This window comes from Protopterus annectens, chromosome 3.part0 (assembly GCF_019279795.1).
Source record: "Protopterus annectens isolate FY-2018-M chromosome 3.part0, PAN1.0, whole genome shotgun sequence".
Taxonomy (NCBI): Eukaryota; Metazoa; Chordata; order Ceratodontiformes; family Protopteridae; genus Protopterus; species Protopterus annectens.
In genome coordinates this window covers 450,262,053-450,274,146 of record NC_056731.1, presented here as the reverse complement: position 1 = coordinate 450,274,146, position 12,094 = coordinate 450,262,053, and the positions used below count along the sequence as shown (strand labels likewise).

General features: G+C 40.5%; 1 long non-coding RNA gene across 1 annotated transcript in view; it reads left to right on the top strand.

Annotated features, from left to right (window-relative positions):
- Window positions 1-12,094, top strand: part of LOC122796420 — a 110,856-nt gene that overhangs the window by 1,823 nt on the left and 96,939 nt on the right. Inside the window, exon 2 of the long non-coding RNA XR_006363971.1 lies at window positions 3,029-3,098. This is a non-coding gene — a long non-coding RNA (uncharacterized LOC122796420). The remainder of the gene's footprint in view (window positions 1-3,028; window positions 3,099-12,094) is intronic.

The window sequence follows — 12,094 nt, the reverse complement described above, 5'->3', positions numbered from 1 at the left end:
GCAACCACAAAGCATTCTAGAGCTATGTCAAGAATCTCAATGGCAACATCCAGATTTGCTCTGAGGTACAGCACAATGGCACGAATATTACAGAACCAACTGATATTGCCAACATTCTGGCAGATAGGTTCAGTGCTAACTTTACCCCCCTCTCACCCCCTAAAGGGCCCATATCTATACAGGAAGAATGCAGAGTCCCTGTAATCACATCTATACAGGTAAAAGCTGCACTCTCTAAAACCAAAAACACAGCATCCATTGGACAGGACAACATCCCAGACTGCGTTTTACACGAACTTCAGAATGAACTTGCTCCCCATCTAAGCACCATGTTCAATCATAGTCTCACGTCAGGCTTTCTGCCCACTGAATGGCGCACAGCAACTGTTATTCCACTCCACAAAGGGAGAGCCACCACTGATCCTGGGAACTATCGCCCTATTAGCCTGACAAGCCTGGTGTGCAAGGCCATGGAACGTATCATCATGGAACTCATAAACAAAGACATTGGTAACCTCCAAACTCTGGAACCCACCCAGTTTGGGTTTGTGAAAGGCAGATCATGCCTTCTGAACCTGATCGACTTCTTTGAGGCAGTCACCAAAGCCGTAGACGAGGGTAAGGTGGTTCACACAGCCTATCTTGACCTCGCCAAGGCTTTTGACACCATCCCCCATTCTGGAATTATAGCTAAACTCACTAAACTAGGTATAAATCCCTATGTCACAAGATAGGTTGCTAGCTGGCTCACTGACAGAACCTACACTGTAAACGTTGCAGACTCCACATCTGACTTCAAACCAGTAACAAGTGGAGTACCACAGGGTTCAGTCCTGGGACCTCTCCTGTTTGGTATCTACTTCTCTGAAGTACAGGCTAACACAGAAGGCCTCTGGCTAACGAAGTTCACAAATGACTGCAAACTAGGAGCCATAGTCGAGTCCCCAAATGATGTGGACATCCTACAGAAGGGCATCACTGAGACAAATGCCTTGTGTCAGAGGCATGGCCTCAAGCTCAATGCCAAAAGTGCATTGTAATCTCCTTTGGTAAAAACTCTGTACCCATGCGCTACCGCATAAACGGCAGTCTACTTAACACCGAATGTGTGATAAGATACCTTGGGATCCAGGTGGACAGGTCTTTCCTTTGATAATCACATCGCCACAGTGGTCAGGAAATCCTTCTATGTGGCACACCTCATCACAAAAGGGTTCTCATCCAGGAAAAAAGACGTCATTGTTCCCCTCTACTCGGCACTCATTAGACCCATTATAGAGTGCAACGCCCCTTTTGGAATGTACCTCACAAGAATCTGCAGCAGCTGGAAAGGCCACAGAAGTACCTTACAAAGAGGATTACTGGCCTTAAACAGATGCCCTACACCGACCGTCTCAAAAAACTCCAGCTTTACTCTGTAGCATATCGCCTACTCCGAGGAGATCTCTGCCTAACATATAAAGCTATGTTAAACCCAGAGCTGTTGGACATGCTACACCTAAAGAAATCCCAATCCCTCCAAGCTACACACTCTAGGGACCTAAACCTTGTCACCACAATAAACAGGACATGCTGGAGGGATAGATTCCTGTCCCGGAGACTTTCTATACTCTGGAACAAGCTACCCATCTATATCAAGCAAAGTTCCTCATTAGCACTTTTCAAGAAAAGTCTTGATGAGTGGATGGGAAATAGGAAATACTCCCCAGAGATCACTTCTGTGTCTCTGCTCAACAGGGGCACAGGAAATTAACTTTCTTGGGTGGCGTAAGCCAGGGAACCTTGTTGGCTAGGCTTACTTAGGCCCTTGGGCCGATAGCCTAGTACCTACCTATGAAGCTATGAGTGTGAATTAATATGCATTTTCTGAAGTTAGTCTTCACCTCTATTTATTAGCATTATTTACCAAAGTATAATTCACTACCATTTCTCCAAAGACCACCAGTTTTACAGGGGATTAAGAGGGGCACAGTTAAACTTTGTGCCAAAACCAAGGACAGCCCTGAAAATCAGGGACAGTAGCAGCATCTTCCTTAACAGTTCAGGAGAGTTCATGAAATAAGTATGTACACACCTGACCCAGTCTTACAAATATTTATTCATTATTTATTTGCTATTTGTTCACCAGGTAAATGGACTGGTTAATTGACCCTTTTCAGCCATGACCACATCTAAAAGAGCAGAAACTACATCATGGTCTTTCTCATCAAAAATATTATATACAGAATGAGTACTTAGCAAAGTTCAGAACATAGGTTCATAGGTAGGTACTAGGCTATCGGCCCAAGGGCCTAAGTAAGCCTAGCCAACAAAGTTCCCTGGCTTACGCCAACCCAAGAAAGTTAATTTCCTTACATAATGGTAATACTCACTGCAGATAAGGTAAGATTAAAAGATCCAATCAGAGTGCATTGAGAGAAAGGGAAAAAGTATATATGTACACAAAATTAAAGCTAAAAATGCATAAAATACAATGCAACCATATATATAATACTACGTGATATGGAATGGTAAGTTATCTAACTATTGTCATGGTAGCAGTTGCAGGTAGATTCAGTAATGAGATGCTCTTTAAGTGCATCTTTTAAGCCTTTAATGGTTTCAAAATGTTTGATGTCAGTAGGCTGGCGGTTCCAGGTAGCAGGTCACACCTACAGCAGTTTTTAAGATGAGGGCAACCTACAGATAAATTTAATTGCATACAGTTGTTCATACTTATTTTGTGACATTCTCCTTTTACTGAAAAGAGAAATGACCTCTTTATAAAGTGGTATGTACTAAACTGAAACAACAGAATTGTAGTTTACAGAGTTTTTCAGTACCTTGCATAGCATATAAATAATCTCAAAGTCCTGTACCGTATATATTAAACTATGTATGTTTCACAATGTTTTTGAAGATTTTTTTCTTTCTATTATCACTTTGTATTTAAACATATACTAGACATTCTTGTAATATTTGTTTTTTCATCTTTCCTGTGTTAACTTCTCTACATAAAAGACTGTCATCTTTCTTATTTGCATTGTAGATCCCAGGATCTGGCTGAACTCCCGGACTGTGGCTGTACTGTGTCCATTTGGGATAAGTCCACCACTGTGGTAAACAAACATAAATAACTAAAATAAATGTATAAAATACTTATGATTTTACTTTTGCAATTGAAATTATATGCACTCTAACTACTGAGTCACGGCTCTAAAACATAACAACATACTACTACACAGAAGAATCCTCTTATAAGCAGGCCTGAAACAGGAATGGCTTCTTTACCTGTTTACCATTACATGTATAATAGTTACAGACACCTGGCACATTTGCATTTCCCTGTTTCAGTCCCTTGTCACTCATTGCAGAAGATTTACTCTCGGGGCACCAGGTTTCAGTATTTGAAATCACTAGTACAAAGAGTTCCCTGCATTCTTTGGCAAGTTCTGATTGTAAACTTTCAAAGAGTTTAGTGGAACTTTTTCCAGCAGCTTGTGTTACGTGTGTGTGATTCCAGCTATACTGCTGCATATGATCATATTTGACAGCATATGATCTTGGTTGCGCAAGATGGACATATTTGCTGTTGTGACCTTTGTCCCAAATTCCATCACTGAGCCATCCTCACTGTCATCTTTCTGTAATACAAAATAACTTTTAACTATTTTTTCCATAAAACTGCTTGTGTTTGATTCTCTTTCTTCATAGAAGATCTACTGCCACTTGTTTCTTCCAGGAACAAGCAGAAAAGTGATGTAGGATGCTTTCTTTTAAAGCTCTTCCCCATCGATAATCAATAATTGTGCGAATGAAAGTCTTACCGCTTGTACTGGTGTATTTCTGTATTCTAGGAGATGCAATTAATAGTCCTGCTGACTTGGTTAATCAAATTTCTTTCCTTCCTTTGTTTGTTTGTTTGTTTCTTTCTTTCATCCAGATCATTCCTTTGACTTAACTATTCAATTGTGAGTGTTCAAACTTCCATTGTCTGATAAAAGGTTTAAGCTCTTTACATGTAAACTGCAAATCTTGACAGCTGTAAACATCTCTGAAGGGAACATATGGCCTAAGCAAATAAGGTGCTTGTTTCTCAGCAACTGGTCATCTTACCATGATAACATAAGAGATGCTGCATCTTTTAACTCTTGAATTTTTTAGCAGTCATTTTTAATTCCTTTACCAGCCATAACACTTCCAAGTCTTCCTCAAGCAAATCCTTTTCATATTCCTTAAGATATGCTGTATGGAGGGTATCTGCAATATGCATGTGCTTTCCTGGCATATACTGCACTTGAAGACCACATATAATAATATTAAAAACCTTCTTTGAAATCTCACAGGTGCCTTGTATGAGAAGTACTACTAAGTGCTTAATTTTTACCATGTCCCTGTAAATATGGATATTGCTGAACCAATTCATGCGTGGGTACATAATTTACAGCTATTGCGTTTGTTTAGCTTCATTCATTTTGTATCCCAAAAAGATCTGAAACTGCCTCAAAATGTTCCACAACGCTGAAATATACTTTTCTGATTTTATCAGGTATAAAATGATATCATCTGCAAACAGAGCCAGCTTTTCTTGATTACCATACCAATTATATCATTGAATTTCTGAGTCCATTATTTTCTTTGCCAATGGTTCTAAATATAACACACATAACAAAGGGGTAAGATGGTAAACCTACCTGTTTCTTCTGCTCAGACATAAATTATCTGAGAAGAACCCACCCACTTTAATTTTCACCTCCAATCCTCATAAATCCTCCTGATCAACCTTAGTTTTATCAGGGAATGCAATATGCTTCCATTGCCCTGCTCATAAACTCCCAGCTTACTCTGTGAAATGCTTCCTTTGCATCAAGAGCCGCTAACATCAGTGGTATTTTCTTACATTCTGCTTCCCTTTGGATCATCAATGTTCTGTTAATGCTGGAAGTCTAAATCTCAAAATGCACTCGCTCAAAGCACTCCTTAAAATGGAGAACATCAAAATTTGTGCTGCAACAGAGACCTGGTTCAAGGCAGCAGAAAGCACCCCTACACTACCAGGCTATAACTCATTCCATACCTTTCGGCCCCAGAACTTGGACTGAAGCTCCAAAGGTGGTGGTATTTCCATATTTATAAAGGATGCGCACACCTCTAAACTGGTAGCCCAACATTACACATCTGAGATACTTCAGGTGCAGCTAACACTGGGTAACACAGCGATTCATGTCATAGCCTGCTATAGGTCCCCAACCATGTCCCAAGACTCACTCACACTCCATGTTCCTAAGCACCCTGAAGAATATTAGGGTCCAACCTAACACTCTCATACTGGGCCACTTCAACTACCCCTCCATTAACTGGGAAAACTACCCATGTACCAATACACCTGCCCAACAATTCCTGGAATTCATTAATTCCAATGCCCTGGACCAGCTCATTCTTACCCCCACCAGAGGTAGCAACATCCTTGACCTGATCATTACTAACATGGGTGACGATTGCTCTACACCAATAGTCAACAACTCCCTGGTTAGATCCGACCACAAACTAATCACCTTGGACCCCCCCCCCCACACACACACACAAAGGTAATCACCATGAAAAACTTCTCCAAAGCTAACTTTGGGCTCCTAAAAACAGAGGTGGCTAACTTCACGGCACCCATGCAAATGGAGAATAGTTGCATGACTGCTGAATCATACACCAGTGCACTGCACGAACACATACATAAATGCATGGATCATGCCATACCCAATATAACCAAGACGCTCTCCTCAAAAAAAAGGAAGCCAGTCTGGTGGTCCCCTGCCATAAACAAACTCTACAACAGAAAGAGGAAACTGATGTGGAATAAGGTGAAGTCCCAAGACTGGAAAAACTTCCTTATCAGCCTCAACAAAAGGTTGAGATCCCTCATCAAATCCTCTAAAGCTAGCTATGAAAACAAAATTGCAGCAGATAGTAAAGACAACCACAAGCCCTTCTATAGTTATGTAAAGAATCTCCACGGCAATACCCAAATTTGCTCTGAGCTACTGCACAATCATAACTCTTATACTGAGCCAACAGATATAGCCAATATACTGGCCGACAGATTCAGTGCCAACTTTACCACTCTATCCCCCACCTAAGAACTAATCACAATACCAGTAGATTGCCAGGCACCCAGTATTACTGCTGCACAGGTTAAAACAGCATTGTCCAAGGCCAAGAATACAGCTTCTATGGGACCTGACAACATCCCTGGCTGTGTTCTACATGAACTACAGAGTAAACTGGCACCTCACCTGTGTGTCCTGTTCAATCACAGCCTCACCTCAGGCATTGTCCATACTAAATGGTACACTGCTACAGTCATCTCTCTCCACAAAGGAGGAGCGAATACAGACCCTGGGAACTATCACCCCATTCACCTGACGAGTCTGATATGCAATGCTATGGAACGCATCTTCATGGATCTATTAAACAAGGATATAGGGAATCTCCAAACTCTGGATCCTACACAGTTTGGTTTTGTGAAGGGTAGATCATGCCTGCTCAACTTGATTGACTTCTTTGAGTCAGTCACCAGAGTTGTGGATGAAAGCAAGGTGGTTCATACAGCCTACCTCGATCTGGTCAAGGCCTTTGATACCATTCCCCACTCAGGAATCATAGAAAAACTCACTAAGCTGGGCATCAACCCCTATATCACTAGGTGGGTTGCAAACTGGCTCACAGATAGAAACCACAGTGTGAAAGTAGCTGACTACAAGTCAGATTGCAGACCAGTCATGAGTGGAGTCCCACAGGGTTCTGTCCTGGGTCATCTCCTGTTTGGTATCTACTTCTGTGAAGTCCAGGCCAACACGAAGGGACTCTGGCTGACAAAGGTCACAGAAGATTGCAAGTTGGGACTTGCAAGGTAGATGGGAAATAGAAAATTCACCCCGGGGATCACTTCAGTGGCTCTACTCGACAGAGGCACTAGGAACTAAGGTCGAGTGGCACTATGCCAAGGTAATCCTGCGGGCTTTGTTTGTAAAGACTTCCCAAGTGATGTTGACATCTTACAGAAAGGCCTCAATAACACCAATGACTGGTGTCAGAACCATGGCCTTAAGCTTAATGCCAAAAATGTGTTATCATCCCTCTTAGGAAAAAACAAGTTCCCTTGAATTATCACATTAATGGTATTCCACTGAACACAGAAGGCATTATAAGAGGTCTGGGAACACAGTTTGACAGCAACCTCTCTTTTGACCACCACATTGCCACTGTGGTCAGAAAGTCCTTCTATGTGGCACATCTAATTGTTAAAGGTTTTGCATCCAGGAAGAAAGAGGTCATTGTCTCCTTGTACTCTTCCCTCATTAGGCCAGTCATCGAGTACAATGCCTCATTTGGCATGTACCTCACTAAACATCCGCAACAACTGGAGAGGCCACAATTGTACCTCACAAAGAGGATCTTAGGCATTAAACACTTGTCCTATATGGACAGACTCAAAAAACTCCAACTATTCTGTCTCATATCACCTACTTAGAGGCAATCTCTGCTTGACTTACAAAGCCATGTCTGACCCAGCTCTGTTAGAAATGCTACATCTAAAGAAATCCCAATCCCTCTGCACCACACACTCCAGAGACCTCAACCTCATATTACCACAATCAACAGAACATGCTGGAGGAACAGGTTCATAACCTAGAGACTGCCCATGCTATGGAATAGACTTCCCATATAAGTCAAGCAGAGCACCTCACTGGCCCTCTTCAAGAGAAATCTTGATGAGTGGATGGGAAATAGAAAATTCACCCCGGGGATCACTCCAGTGGTTCTACTCAACAGAGGCACTAGGAACTAAGGTCAAGTGGCACGATGCCAGGGTAATCCTATGGGCTAGGCTTGTAAAGACTCCAGGAGCATTAGTCTAGTATACACCTATGAACCTATAATATTGTCAAATGTTTGTCTCCCCTCCACAGAACCACATTGATCCACAGCTATCAATTTTGGTATCATTTTTGCCATTTATTTAGCCATTATAGACATAAACACTTTATAACCATGGTTTAGGATTGAAATAGGCCTGTATGAAGATGTATCTGATGGGTCTTTACCCTTTTTAGGTATTACAGTTGTGACGATGTGAGGTATTGCAAGCTATGCTAGGAGAAGTAGGGCAGTGGATGTGTAACATATGTCAGCAGAGCTAGCTGAAGTTTTGTAAAGAATTATATGTCATTGGTATAGCAAACTGATTTGTACAGATGTTTGTGTTGAAAAATGTATTTCTAAAGCTGCTTGTGTTAAAAATGTACCAACAGTGTGTCCTGCTGGACAGAAAAGAAATATACATGTATGTCAGATTGTAATATTGTCAACTGATTACATTTATATATTGTAACAAAGGATACTTGAAGAGAAGATGTTAAGCTCAACCCCAGCTAACTTTTAGAAAAACATCCTGAAATTAAATTACTTAATTTAGACCATAAAGATTGTATCTTGCAGTTCTGATTGCAGCCAGAAACAAAATGTCTGTGACAACAAGGAATAGAAATCCTGCTGCATTGTCCTTAGCAGTTAACTAATTGCTATCCTGGAAGGGTAGAAGTGTTGAAATGGTTTTATGGCTTCCAGATACTATAACACATCTTAGCAAAGCTCTGTTTGTGTGTATAACACATATGTGCAAGAGTCTGATTCAGTTTCAAGTAAAAGGAGGATAGTATAGGAACCAGAAGACAAATGACCAAATGTATGGGATATCACTCTGTAATCCATCACTGAAATAACGTTTTAATACTAGATGAAACAGAAGTCTCAGAGCAGTCTCTTATTGGAACTGGCAAGACTACTCACCCACTTCATCTTGCCTTGCTCTAGTAAGTGAACTAGGGAACAGTAATTCTTTAGTCAGTCAGAAAAATATAGTAAGATTAGTTAAGTAATGTTTTCTGTATCTCTGTGAACCTTCCCATCTGTGTTATGTTTACTATTTCCTATGATTGAAACTCTAGTGTTTATTGTAAATAGATATTTAGTACTCCCATGTTCTTTTATTATTTATTATTAAAATATTTAAACGTTTCATTGTGGTTGGTCCTTTAGAGAATATTTTAATCTTTGAGAGTACTTATATTTATTTGGTGACATTGTGGCTGTTTCCGAAACCCTTACTACATTGTTCAAACACTACCATTTGTATTTGTGAAGGATGCCAGCCCAGCTAGATAGAAGTTTGTAAATAATTCAATGTTCTTGTAAATATTAATATGATCCACAGGCTTATTTTACAAATGTAAGAAAACTGTGTTATGTGCTGAGCTTCAAGATTGTAACCACAGTGCACCCTGCTGGAAAAAAAAATATGTATAAACTCTATGCCAATGCAAATGTATGTTTTCATGGTAGAAATTGGGACATACAGAGTTAACTTGCAAACTCTGAGAAAATAAGTACAGAATTTTAGGACTGTGTGTTATCTCAAGCTAAGAGACAGGATGTCTAGGCTAGGAGTTTCTTTTTATTGTCTAAAGACAGAAATAATTACTAGGTTTCACATGTAAAGTGTTTTTGTATTGCTCTTGACTTCCTAGCAGCTGTACAACTGAGAGATAAGTATTTTTGACAGAGGCATGTTAAATTCTGTTAGTATCTGTTTAGCCTGGGAACTAGATGCAAGTGTCAAATAGTGATGACATCTAACTAACCCAGCAGTAATATGTATTATTAATTTAAGAACTATCTCAGAGAGAAAGAGAGTGCATTTTGTATTTTGTTCTGAATCTGACAACAACTCACCAGCACTTGCATTGCTCTGTAAGTAAGACTTAGATCTTAGTATTTCTCTTAGAGATAGATAGGAATATAGCAAGCTTAGTGTAGATATTTTCTATATTTATGTGAGACGGTCCTACTATGTAATTTTAAAATATTTCCTGTGAATTGTGAACTCTCTAATGTCACTGTGTTAAGTTAATACATATTGTCTTGTGCTTTTATTATTTATTATTAAATATATTTAAACATCTTAACTGTGGCTGATTTTGTGTAGAGATAATTTAAGTATTTGGTGATACTGTACAAGCCACTCCTAAATAGCCTTGCTGTTCGTCACACTTACTATTTGGATAATAATAACATTGCACAGTAGAATTGGATGACCTTTGATAAAGGCCTTTATAGTAGCTGATAAGGTTAATGGCAGTCGGTACTACCTTATAGTCTGGGCAGAAGGGGGCATAGCTAGTGAACCTGTGCCAGCCTTCCTCAGGAGTGTCTGTGTGTTTGTATATAAATCAAATCTCAAAGTGTGTGCGTGTGTCAGCTACTTGGGCAGGGACACAAAGCAGTGGTTGGACAGAGAGGATGCTGGAGGTTTTGTCTTGACCACTTGAATGAGATCTGAACCCTATAGTTGTGCTAGTGGGGAGTCTTATTTGGGATCTGGAGAGAAAGGGGAGAAACCAGACCCAGACTGACTGTATTTTCTGTGTGCTCTTAAGGGAAATTGTACTTTACTGTGTGTACTTGTTATCCTCCCAATGTGCACTTCCCTTACTGGTTTTAGTGATGAGGATTGAGGAACCTTGATTACTGGGCCAGTGCATGGGTGTCACAGTATTAATATTAATTTTACTCGGTATAATTGGGTACCCTTGAAAGAGACTTAGAATAGCTGGCTTTGGAGTGTCTTGGTGGCAGTATCTACCTTATAGTCTAGGCAGAGGGGCATAGCTAGTAAATCTGTGCCAGCCTTTCGCAGGTGTCTGTGTGTGTAAAAATCAAATCTCAAAGAGTGTGCATGTCAGCTACTTGGAGCAGGGGCACAGTGCACTGGTTTCACATAGAGAGAGTGGTGGAGGTCTTGGCTTGGGATACTTGGCTGAGGAATCACTTCTATAGCTTTGCCAATGAGGAGTCTTAATGGGGGCCTGGAAAGCGAGAGAGAGAGAAACCCAGCCTCCCGATTGAGTGTGTTCCTTGTGTGCTGTTAAGGGAAATTGTGCTTGATGCAGAGAGCTGCATCTGGAAATACTGTGTGTATCTGTCATTGTTTCAAGTGAACATCCCTCACCTGTGTCAGCAATGAGGAGTAAGGCTCCTTGATTACTGGCTGAGAGGAGGGGATGTCACAACAGCCACCATCGCTTTCTTCCAGGATGTCGGTGCTTCTTTTCCTCTTAAAATACTGTTAAACCAAATATTCCAGATGTTTATCAGGTTTTTCCCTCCTAGCTTCCAAACTTCCAAAGGAATACCATCTATTCCTGGGGACTTTCCTATGGATTGGTTATACATCATCATTTTTATCTCATCTCCTCCTAGCCTGTTAGTAAGTGAGTCTCGTGTACCTCTAACCTTGGCATGTTTAATTCTTCCATAAACATTTCCATTTGTTCCTTTCCTTTATTTCCATATTTCTTTACTTTATATAGACTTTAATAAAATTTCTGAACTATTTCTAGTACCTCTACAATATTGCTTGTTATCGGGTCTATATTAGATCAGCAAATGCTTAAACAAGTGAATGCTGATTGATCAACCTTATATAAGCGAAAGCTTACAATCACAAACTGTCAGATCAGCAATTTTTTTCCTAGGGAAAAAAATTGCTGATCCAAAACACATACACACAACACAGGCACACCAAACAAACAGAAATCCACACACACACATACACCTACAATCTGACACCTACCCTACAGTAAACTATGCACACACCACTAACTATCCACTTACCTTAACCCAAACCCTAACCCTAAGGTCCGTCACTATCACACACTCACCTCACCTGCTCCCTAACCCTACCTCACCTAAACCTGCCCTAACCCTCACGTCCACACAATCGCACACATACCTAACCTGCACCCTAACCCTAACTCACCTAACCCACCCTAACACTCACATCCACACAATCGCACACTTACCTGAATCTGACCCGTAACTTTCCACCACAGCACTGAAAATACCAAAGCAACAGAAATGGACATCCGAATTCTTTCCCTAGGAAAAAATTCGGGTTTCTGTTGCTTCGATATTTTGACCATTCGCTTAAATAAGGTTGATCAATCAGCGTTCTCTTGCTTAAGTGTTCGCTGATCTAATATAGACCCTTGTTATCTTCCTT